Genomic DNA, 12,220 nt, shown 5'->3' on the forward strand with positions numbered 1-12,220 from the left:
GAGAGGGTCCTTTCTGAGGTATAACACCAGATTATTTCCAACTACAGCAGCATTCCATATTAAAATGACTTGTCAGCACTCTAATACTAAACTACTGGTAGAAGCTACAGTTGAAAAACATGCTTATGCTTTTTTTCCCCCCTTAATCTTTATTGCAGCCTCTGCTCATTTTAGTCAGCTGCTCCATCAGTGCTGCTTTAAAAAATGTTTAAATTGACAGCGAAATCAGCTCAGAAACCTTCAATACTTTGTTATCAAAGTTCTTCATCAAATGTCTGCAACACTGCTTCACACTGAGAGAGATGAAGGTAAGTGAAAGACCTTTTGATGCTAATAAATCACGCATTTCTGCTTTCATTTACCAGAAGGAGAAAAACACAGTGACGGGGGCGGCCAAAGCTCAATAGAGAAGAGTAGAGGTCTCCATTCATGCACTGACCAGCACTGGTATAACTTATAACTCCTCCTCTTCCTCCTATTTTCTGTCTTCTGCACCTCCTAACCCAAATACCCACAGCACCTCGCTGCTCATCCTCCACCTCCTCCTCTCACCTGCTGTCTCTCGCATCCTTCCCCTTCCTCCCTCCCCTACCCCTGTGTGTGTGCGCACTACACAGCTTTTTTTTCTAGTTGCCCTAGGCAACCACTGAAGCTACACCTTGGTTGCTGTGGAGATGGTAAGGCCCACCACCAACACTACCACCACCACCATCACAACTACCATAGGGACTTGTTTTCTGGGCTCGACATCTGGGTTGCTGTTAAGTTGGTCTAAGCTGAATGTAAATAGATGAGGTGTCACCTGTGTGTGTGTGTGTGTGTGTGTGTGTGTGTGTGTGTGTGTGTGTGTGTGTGTGTGTGTGTGTGTGTGTGTGTGTGTGTGTGTGTGTGTGGAGTAAAATACCAGACTGACATTTAAGTGTGACCAAATCTGGTGAAAGTATCTCTGTAGAGAAATGCAAAAAAAAAAAAAAAAAAAAATGGTGCCACATTCAGTATCAAATATTATTCAAAGCACTTTGGGGATGTGTGCGCTCTCCATGTTGATCTGTTTCTGTCAAAAATGTCCTATTCATGTTATACAGCAGTGAAGGCGGCTGTGAGCCACACATCACATCACTGCTGACAGCTGCAGCACATGCGCGCACACACACACACACTCTTCTGTGCAGACAATCCTCCTTGTACCTCTCTGTTCCTCACCCCAACAGTCACCCAGAACAGGAAAGAGCCTGAAAGTGACTGAATGAACACTTTTAGAGCACAGGCTGCGGAACACAGACTACACTACAGAGGAAGTCGGGTCAATGCCTTCATATCACTGCAGCGGCCATTTTGGCCCTGTTTTTTTTTTTCTTTTCTTTTTTTACAAAGTCCACTTTCCTTACATGTTAACTTCATGACTTGAGTTGAGATTTGCTTGAATTCAATGTGGTGAAGTCCAGTTATTGGGTGGCATTAATATTATTGGTGCCACTGCCCTATGGGTTATAAAGATAAAAAAAAAAAAAAAAAAACATAAGTAGGACATTCACTCCATTTAAATAGTTTATTGATAGACTGCACTGATGTTTTGGGCTTCAGCTCTTTCTCAGCATCAGAATCATGATGTCTGCCTCCCTATTGGTCTGAGACGTGCTGTGCTGTCCACCAGGTTACCCTGACCTCCTGCTACGGTTTAATGACACATTGCACGGCTACAAACATCCTCCTGTAGGTGGAAACTAGACCTCATGACAAGTATCTGTAGATGTGACTGATAATACTGACTACTTCCTGGGACTCTACTTGTGTATTTTTTTGCGAGGAAGTGGGCGGGTCTGCTACTGTCAGATGCCGTTTTTGACCATTATGATGTCGACAGGTTCTTCAGATAAAGATGAGGAGATACAGAGGGGGGGACAGACTGGAGAACAAACAGATAGAAATACAGCACAGGACTTGGTGACCTATGATATCACGATACTTTACTTTGAGATATAATAACAGACATGGACTCCAAGATCCAAAATGTCATCTAAACTCAAGCAGATGTACTCTGCTCTTAAAATAAGACCAATTTTAACATTTAAATCAGGAACTGTCTGATAAAAGTCAAGATGATTACAAATCTGACCATACATTGAATACCAGCTTTTTATACCCAACAGTTTTAATACTTAGGGTTCTAACCCTAACCCTAACCTAAGCCTAACTACTCAAGGAATTTCATCTGTACCAATTAAGTACTGATGTTCCATATCAAGCCTGACTAAAATACATATGCCAAACATTTAAAAAAAAAAAAATGCAATTAATGCACTGACTGAAAGACATTTAGTGTTGCACCTCTGACTGACTCAATTAAAACCAACATACATAAAAACTGGAGCATGACCGATACTGGTTGTGCCAATACTGATATTAGGAAAATTCCAATATCGATATATTGGCCGATAATCTCATATATACAGATTATATACATAAACACACATTCTTTCAAGATGTTGTTACCAAACACTTACAATAATATGTAATAGAGGTTGTGATATTTTACAATTTAAGAGTAAACTTAATTTTTCTAAAATTACATCAGTGCGCTGAAATAGTAATTTTATATGTATATATTAAACTTGAATTAGGAAAAAAGGATTAAATATACATCAAATGTGGTCTATATATCTTAAAACAAATATCAGCACATATCAGACGGCATAAACATAGATACCAATTTATCTGTGATAGGTGAATATCGGCCGATAATATCAGCTGAACGATATATCAGTCGAGCTCTAATAAAAACATTACATCATGGCTTTTGTGTCATATGTTAATCCAGTTACACTCTACACTCCCATGTAAACTGCAATAAGACACTTGGACCAGAAGTATTTAGATATAAAATCCATACCGTAGTGCACTTCATAAGCTTTCAAGCATATGCAGACTTGTTACATATATGATGAATGTATTGATTGTTCATCTCTTCTATACACACCAGGTTATTATAGTTTGATACAACCACAACTAAATAATGGGAGAAAAACATGTAAGAAAATTTGTTTTTCTTACATGTTTTGTAAATTCTTACAAATTTGTAAGATTATGGTTACCTTTAATGTTTTCTACAATAACTTCACACCCGACATTATAACCATGTTAATTATTTTAAATTAATTAATAAACTTAACATTTTTTATGTTTTTACAGAATAAAAGTCAAAAGAAAATATTTTAGAGATGATGCTCAAATGCTAACATGTTGGGTATATTGATCTTTTTCCAAACTAACAATGTTTCCTTTCATAAAAGCATATTTTATCCAGAAATATTGAAGATTAAAATATATATAAAATGTCAAAGTTCCTCGAAGTGCTGCACTTTCTAATAACTGAATAAAATCATTGGATATGTTATCCCACATCACTGCTGCAGGGCATCACAGCAGGGATGCAGACACAGTATGATGGATGTAGACTGTAAAAAGATCTACATGAGTGTTAAAAACACTGAGAGACTGGAAGAGGAAGAGTTGTACAGGGGTGCCCATGTGACAGGAAGCACGAGCCAAAACAGCACGACGTTCAAGAGCAGTGAGCTGTTCTCAACTGTTCACAAACAGAACCAGCTTCTCCAACTGAGCCGCTGTGCTGTGTAATCTAAGCACGGCTAGTATTTTAGGAGCAATACCCCTTCTCCCCCCCCAAAAAAAACCCTTACATGTGTCAGAGTTATAACACATCATGGAGGGACTGTGAGGTGAACCGGTGTCAAAACACTCTCCATGTGCAACACCAAGCTGAGCTGTGAAGATGAAGGGGGGGGGGGGGGGAATGCATTTTTCAGCTATTTTTTTGTGGCATGAGAAATACACACTAACAACAGAGGGAATGTATGTGCAAAGCAACTCAGTAGTGCGCTGAAGGGGGGGAAAAAATAGCCTGGTCTAGACTCAACTACAGACTGCAATGCAGAGCTATGAGCCAGCCTGCATTCACGTGCACCACAGAGAGGAAACGAGGGTCCAGTTATAATGAGCTCTGACATGCAACCTTGCTTCCCACATCAACACCAGGTGGACTGGAGAGAGGATGGCCTGGCTGCAGGGTGAGACTGCCTACATGCAACAACACCACCACCACTCACGCAGTTAACATCACCAGCTGCGCCAGAAACCAAACCCTCTCAGCAGCCACATCACCACCTCACCTCACATCATCACATAGGTAGCTCCTCTCTACCTTTCCAACACTAACGGTTTGCGCATAAGTTGACATCATTTTTTCCTCCCCTCCCATCAACCCCAAGCAGGTCACAAGGTGGATCCATGCAGATGTTTGCGCCAGTTGCGCAAAAATAACCCGACTAATGACATATTCATATCAAACGCCTGGAGTTATTATATAAGGCTTATGTCACTGAGAAGTGATGCGTAATGCGCAGCCACCAAAAACACCCCCCCCCTAAAAAAAACCTAGTGAGGGACTGAAACACGGTCCATTCCGGTTACCTGGCTGCTCAATGCCAAACTAAACCCGACTCCACACAGCTGAGGAGCATTCCTGTGATGTTAGGAAAGCAGCACAGGAGGACGGGCTGTACCAAGCTTTACGGGGCCGCTGGAGTCCCCCCCCCCCCCCACCCGTGGCCGTGCCCTTGGTTATTAACACCGGCTAAAAGCTCAGATCCATATCAAGGATCACCACACCACCACCAAATCCGATCCTTCTCCTGATTATTATTATTATTATTATTATTTTAGCATTCATTCTCATCAAACTTGGTTATGGAGAGCAGATCCAAAACTTTAATCAAGAACAATAAACAGAACCGGCACTACCTGAGCTGCGCAACTCTTCCATAAATAACCCGGGTTAAGGAAGGGGGGGGGGGGTCGGTTGCTTCCAAGTTGGGACCCAGAAGAAACGTGGTTTCAGGGTGTTCCGTTCCGTTCCCACCCCTTGCTCTTCCTGGCGCAAACAGCCATTGGATTAGCGGCGGGATCGAGGGGAGGAGAGCAGACACACAGACTGCGCCATTGTTAAAAAATACTACTGAAATCATCACTACTTATTGGCCGCGAGAGGATGAAAATAACCAAATGCTGCACAGGATGCACGGTGACACTCAACAACACAATCCCCTCACCGGCTGGCTGGCAGCGTGAGGTTTCACTAACACAACCCCCCCTTCTCTTTTCACTTTGGTTTTTTTCCTAAGTCGCACACATATACCAGTGCCTCCAAAGCTGAGCCCTGGACCCCATTTAAAAAAGCCCGATTTTTATGATACCTGTGACGCTGGGGCTTTAATTGGAAAGTTACCCTCCACCCCTGGCGCAATCAGTGGCAAATATACCGTTCCGCCGCAGGGGGCGCCCTCGCGTTACGTATCACATGAACTGCCTCCCGATTGTGTCCTGCGGCGATAAACGACGAGCCAAAGCCAACCAATGCATCGTGTTTACAGTCACCATGAGCAGAGGTCAGGTATTAGACCAATATATTCACAACCAGGTAGAATTTACCCACCACCTTCCCCCCTCTCTCTCCTCCTCCTCCTCCCCCTCCTCCTCCCCCAGCGGAAAACAGCACTGCCTGCCGTCCGCCATTAGGGAACTAACTGAACAATACTGGAGACTAGAGGCAGCAGCAGCCACAGCACACACAGCAGCAGCAGCAGCAGCAAACCTGTTCAAATTAACTCTTTATTACTCCCTAAATGTGTCTCCTCGCCCCGGTGGGAGTCCAGAGAGAGACCCTGGACACCCGCCGGACGCGCCCGTACAAGTTGCCGAAACTTTGAGTAATTAGGTGTGAAACTGGAATATAAAACATGTCAGTAAGAGTCGCTTACCGGAGCAGAGCTGGAAACGGTGAAGCGCCACTTTTGTGCCTTGACATTAATCCCGGGGAGCGCATGCGCACAACGTACAACTTTCCACTTTCCGTCCAAAGATTGTCTTTTGAGAAGAGGACTCACTCCGCGTGGAAGGCTGACCCTAGTTGTTGTTGTTTTTAACCCTTGCATGCTGCTCTGTTCAAATTTGACCCATTTTTTTACATTTTAAAACAAGAGAACATCATAAATGACACTATTTAGGCATGACATGTTAATGAAATAGACGATGGCCTGGATCAGTGATGACTGATCATCACTGGTTTTAGTGGTTATAATGAAACCTAATATTCACATGTTGTTACATCCTTCACTCTCAATACATTCATAGAAATAATTATGGCTGTTATATTACCTTGTTTTAGAAAGCATGCTATCATAATATAGTGTTACAATGAGTGTATTTCCTCTATGTTGTGTGTTCTATTTATTAATACAGTAGCACTCTGAGTTTCACTATGATTGAATTAGATGTATTATTATTATTCGCATGACTAATGCATCCATTGGGTGTCTTATGAGACCATTGACTTTCATGTATCAACGTACTGAGTAGACACACATTAAGGAAGCACAGCAGTGATATGGGTCAATATATGTTTATGTGTATATAAAACTCCATTTGCAAAACAGATATCTCCTTTTTGAAATTAGTTTTCATACAAAATGTATTTTAATTGTGCATTCCAGGTCATATCAGTATTACTGTACTTGAGTTGTTTTGATTAAGTAAATGTAACTAAACAAAATACATGTAAATTACAAAATAAATTATTTTTATATGCTGTTCTTCCCCATTTTTTAAATATCTTTTTATTCTTAAAATAGCAAAAATGTGGATATGATATGTTGCTGCAAGGATATTCAGCAATAGCAAGCAGACATATAGTCATGGGTATAATTACCTGACATTTCTAATGCTGCCTTTAAACTGGACCTGCGGGATATTGAGCATAACATATGTTTGTGAGCAGCTGGTTGCCATAAACCTTCTTCGTTTGTTCTTTTTACACCATGCTGATGAAAAAACAACAGAAAACAAAGGCAGCTAATTACCATGACGTCTCGTTAAAAGATTGCTGATGTAACTTCAAAGCATTTATGGGCATAAAGAATGCATATTGTTGGTCTCCTTATGTTAAAACATCATACTGTGTGGACCATACTTTAATAATTGCAAAGTACACTGTACTGATTATGATTTCAGAAATTAAATAACTTTTATTGTGAAATGTGTTATCAGTAATGTACAGTTTAAGAGATAATACTTAAAAACAAAAACAAAAAACACTGGCATTGTCCTTTAAATCAGAAGCCCCCCCTCTTGCTCTAGAGCTCCATGTTCACGTTCACTGTATCAGAAAATCGAGGCAGAGTGAGACCTCACTCATTTGTCATCGCTTCATGCGTATTTGTTAATTTTTTATTTACGGCGCAGGCGCAGTAGCAGCAATCAGCGGTTGCATGGCTGGCAATTAAATTGCCCCATTAAGATGAGCTAACCTTACCGAGATATATCATCTCTTCCATGTAAACTGACTCCAGTTCTGCTTGCAAATGATGTAGTGTGTGATGAAAAGCTTTGATGGGGATGATTTGAAAACAGGCTGCATTGAAGTACACAGCTCGGGTCCAATCAGCAGCAAGGATCCGGGTTGAGAGAGTTCATGTTCTCAGCTTTCCTCACGTAATTTCATCCGCACACAGACGGTATAAAACCAAACGGCTATGAATAATAAGGGATAATCCTAGAAAAGAAATGCTCTAAAGATTTTGAGCACACCTCAACAAACTTCAGAAGTCCCTATAGGATTATGATCAAAGCTGCTAAAATGAGCCTAAAGTGCGATCAAATCTGTGTAAAGTCACTACTGAGTACAACAGGCCAATTATGAGTCACAGGGGGAAATATCATGAAGTTAATCCAGTGATTTTTTTAACGCAAAAAAAAGGGGGGGGGGGAAGTCAAATGAAGTGATGATCACGTTTTTAATATGGCGGATCAGGTGCGTTCAAGTGTCACACTGAAACCTGCAGGTCGGATCCACGTCAAGGGTCGGCGGTGCAAAGAAAAAGAAAAAACAACATTTCCATCTCTGCGGTCCCGGTTCTCTCCTTCTTCATCCAGGATTGAGGGCAGCGAGGGAGGGTGGGACGCTCTCATTTCCGACTCGGTCTGAGAAAGTCAAAAAACTGTCGGGTTGCCAGATCGTCTGACTGTTGGTTGCTGAAGAAAATGTCGGAAATTTGGAGGTTCCGACACAAATCTGGCACGCGAATCATACTGAGATAGGCGTGCTTTTAATACGCTATGATGACCCCGGATTCAGATTTAAGAATGCAGGATGCAAAAAGATCCCTTATCACCTTTATTATTTTTCATAAGCTCTCTCTCTGTGTGTGTGTGTGTGTGTGTGTGTGTGTGTGTGTGTGTGTGTGTGTGTGTGTGTGTCTTTCTATCTTTGAGAGAACCAATTTCCTGTAAAAACCAGTATTGTGAGGACATTTCTGCATTGTGGGGACCTTTTGGCCACTCCTCACAACTTCAAAAGGCAATTTAAGGGTTAAGACTTGGTTTTACATAAGACTGAGATTAATATTAGGTTTAAGATAAGGGTTAGGTTCAGACATTTAGTTGTGATGGTTAAGGTTAGGGCTAGGGGGCTAGAGAATGCATTATGTCAACAAGTGTCCCCTAAAGGATATAAAGACAAACGTGTGTGTGGTTCTCTGATGGGTACAATATGTAGTTTCTCTTGTAAAATGCACACATCATGCCCTGAAGATGTTAATATACTAATCTGGTAGTAAATCAACACAACCACTGTGTAGAAATACTACATTTTTGCAGTAGTAGAAAAGTAACTGTACTTAAATTGGTAGGCTATCACATAAATGTAGTATTTCATAAAGTAGGGACATATTAAAAAACAGAATGATCAAAATCGAAGCACCAGAGTCCAAAATGTCCTAACTTCTGGTCCTTTTATATAGGTCAGCTCCAAAAACACCGGATCCTATATTTCCCACGATGAAACTTGAAAGCATCCAGATGACATCATCTGGGTTTATTTTTTCATAACTTCAGAAAGCTCCTCCAGAGCCACTGAAGATAATATATACAATTATACAGTTTGAAACAGGCTGAGTAGTCCTCCATATGACAAGGAAGCTGATGGTGGATGTTGTAAAAATGTTGGAGAGCCAATTTACTGCAGTGTTTCCATACTTCATGACATTTATCTGACAGCTATGGTAGATGACTATTTTCCTTATTAAGATTATATATACAAAACATATACCTTCACTTTATAACATGTGATGCTTTAGAATTTTTAAAAAGTGCTATATAAATAAAGTTTGAATGATTGATTGATACATTGTTAGGAATAGAATAGAACTAACTCCATGTAGTTAAGTGAGCTTCAACCTTAAAATGCTGCTTACTGTACATGTTAATTCATCTGTAATAACACATCAGTATTATCAAGTATAATATAACAACACTGACATGTAGCGCTTCTGCAATATGATGTTGATGATACTTTTGCTTAAGATTTGAGTAGCATCAGTCTCCTCCTCATAATATCTGATGCACCGTCGATCATATTTGATGTACCATCATCAGAGAAAGTCACAAATATTTCCTGCATCAAGTCTATTATTTATCTAAACTGTCTAATTCTTATTTTAAATGACTTTTTTGTTTTTCCAACATGTCTGAGCTGAGTTCAGATGTCATCTGGTTTCTCTTTTGTGGGGGAGGTGAGGTGTGTTTAAAAGCCTCTCGAGGGGTTTTTATGACCTCAAAAACCACAGAATGTACTTCAACGCCTTTTTGGAGTAGTGACTTCTAGTGTTTGCAACTGAAGTAAACTAAACACCGGCTAAACCATCTCACCTCACGGTCCGTTTAGTGGCCGTTCTAGGAGCTTTCCATCGTAACTTCTCCGATTTTGAAGACGGATTGCTTTGTCGACGGTTGTTTCCGAGAACGAGAAACTAAAAACTAAACTCGGATTGGTTTTTTGTGCTCCATCTGCTTGTTGACTTTCTCAAGTGTAGACTGGTATGAGAAGGTTCATGTTGACACTGACATTTTTTGGATTGAAGTTACTATATTAATCATCCTCAATCTGACTATTTTTATGCCAAAATACTCACAAGCACTCAAGTGTTTAGTTTCTAACTTTCCACATGAAGGTGATCGAGATGAAGTTAGCAAAATGATCCACTATGCTATTTCAGGTTGAGATAAACTCTAGGAAATCGCCTGAATTAATTAATATACACACAAAACAAGAAACAAAGAAAGAAAGTCGGACGTTTATTGTCTGTTTCACTGATCAGGAAGCCTGGTTATATGTATTGTAATATATTCATCACTACAGTGGGGGGAAAAAAAAGAAAGAAACATACTTTTTGTAAATGTCCTATTCTCTGGGGTTTGACAGAGGTAGCCGTTCAGAGGTCTGGTCACACACCTGCCAAAGTGTTTCCTTGTATCTAAGCCCGCAGTCAACATCACGACAGCGGAGTTAGAGTTCATTCGATTCAAGAGCAGGTCTGCCTGTAAGAGAGAATATATATATATTTTATGATCAATCAGCACAAAAATGTGGTTTGTAGGCCTGAGAGAACCTCAGTGAAGTTAGATAAGCTGGAGAAAGGCTCAATACTTCCACAGAAATGGAGAAAAAGCTTAGAACTAAGTGGTGAAAATGATGTTAGTGTTAAATGAGTGTCATTTAACATTTAAGGTTGTGAGAATCAAATATTACATCAGTAATATTATCAGACTTTATCACAGGCAGGCAGATGTTAAGGGATGAGGTCATTTCCTGCAAAGGGCTGTAAATGTAGAGTAGTGGAGTGCAACTGGACTTGAACCCATGATGCTGGAAAGAAACAGGTTTTTATTATTTTACAACATACAAATGATGTCATTTAAATTTTTTAAACACTAATAAACAGAAAAAATATTTTTCCTTTTTAAGTCAATAGCAGTGGCGCCTTTGACTGTTACAGCTTTAAATCTATGCACATCTGTACAGTTTTCCCAATGACCCTTTAAAAAAAAAAAAAAAGTCCTGTCCCAAGTTAACGTTGCTGTTTTGATGCAGTTCCTATGGAGCTTTTTGTCCTGCCGTGTTGCGGTTTTGCTTTCAGGCTGTAGCAGGATTTCTACTGCATTCATTTGACCGTCAACCAATCCCCTTTAAGATCTGCTGCAGAGGAACATCTGCACAGCAGGGTGCCACCACCAAACGGCTTCATGGTGGGGATGATGTGCGAATAGTGACGTGCGGTGTTTGGATTACACCACACATCGAGTAAGTTTAAAAAAAAAAAGTGGGATGACCAAAATAACAACCAATGTATTATGTAAATAAACATACAAATAGGGATAAAATAGTATTAAATTAGCTGAAATAGAAGCAAAGAAAATCAAGAAAACCAGCCAAAAGTTTGGACACACTTTCCCCTTTCACTTGAATAAGAAAGTGTGTCCACATTTTTGGCTGGTGCTCTGTGTGTGTGTGTGTGTGTGTGTGAGAGAGAGGTGTTTCTGTTGTTGGCAGCCAAAACATGAAAATCAGCCTGTTCTGGATTAAATGGATATCATGTCAGCTAATGTGTGATTCATCATGACTATGTTCTGTAGAATGACATCAACTCTCCAAGAGCATTTGAAAGTGATAAGGCATTTATTTTATAAGTACCTTTTATGAAGTTTGCAACCAAGTAAAAAAATGATTGCACTGAACATCAAAATTGTACTTTTAACAGTTTGACAAACATACAACTTTAGATATAAAAAACATGATGTGGAGGATATGATTCTAACCTGTAATATTACACCTGCCTTATCAATTTTTTTCCAACTTTTGAACTGAGGAAACAGTCACATGCTGGATAAATACACACAGAGGAAACCAGTATGGAAATATATGTACACGTTTTATTCAGGACAGAGACACAGCCTCGGGGTAAACAGTGAGTAGCTGCACAGCGTCTATACAAACACCACTGAGATCACACTTTCTCACACACACGGTGAGTTTAAACTGCAGGGGGACATTCGGAGCCCGATGTTGATCGAGCTCGTCCGAGTAAAAGTTGTACGCCGGGAAATTCGGGAGGCGAGACAGAAGAAGCGTGTTATGGTTTAGGAGTGTTAGACAAACCGTGAGGGTAAAAAGTATCAGTTAACATCGGAGGATCAAGACTAACTGTTGGCTGCCATGTCTGCTGTTAAAGCAGTTTTTCCATAACCGATGACATCATTTCTGTGTATGGTCCAGTTTCAGGTTTCTTGATTGATTATCACTTCCTTCCAAGCA

Source organism: Scomber scombrus, chromosome 13, assembly GCF_963691925.1.
Source record: "Scomber scombrus chromosome 13, fScoSco1.1, whole genome shotgun sequence".
NCBI classification, from domain to species: Eukaryota; Metazoa; Chordata; class Actinopteri; order Scombriformes; family Scombridae; genus Scomber; species Scomber scombrus.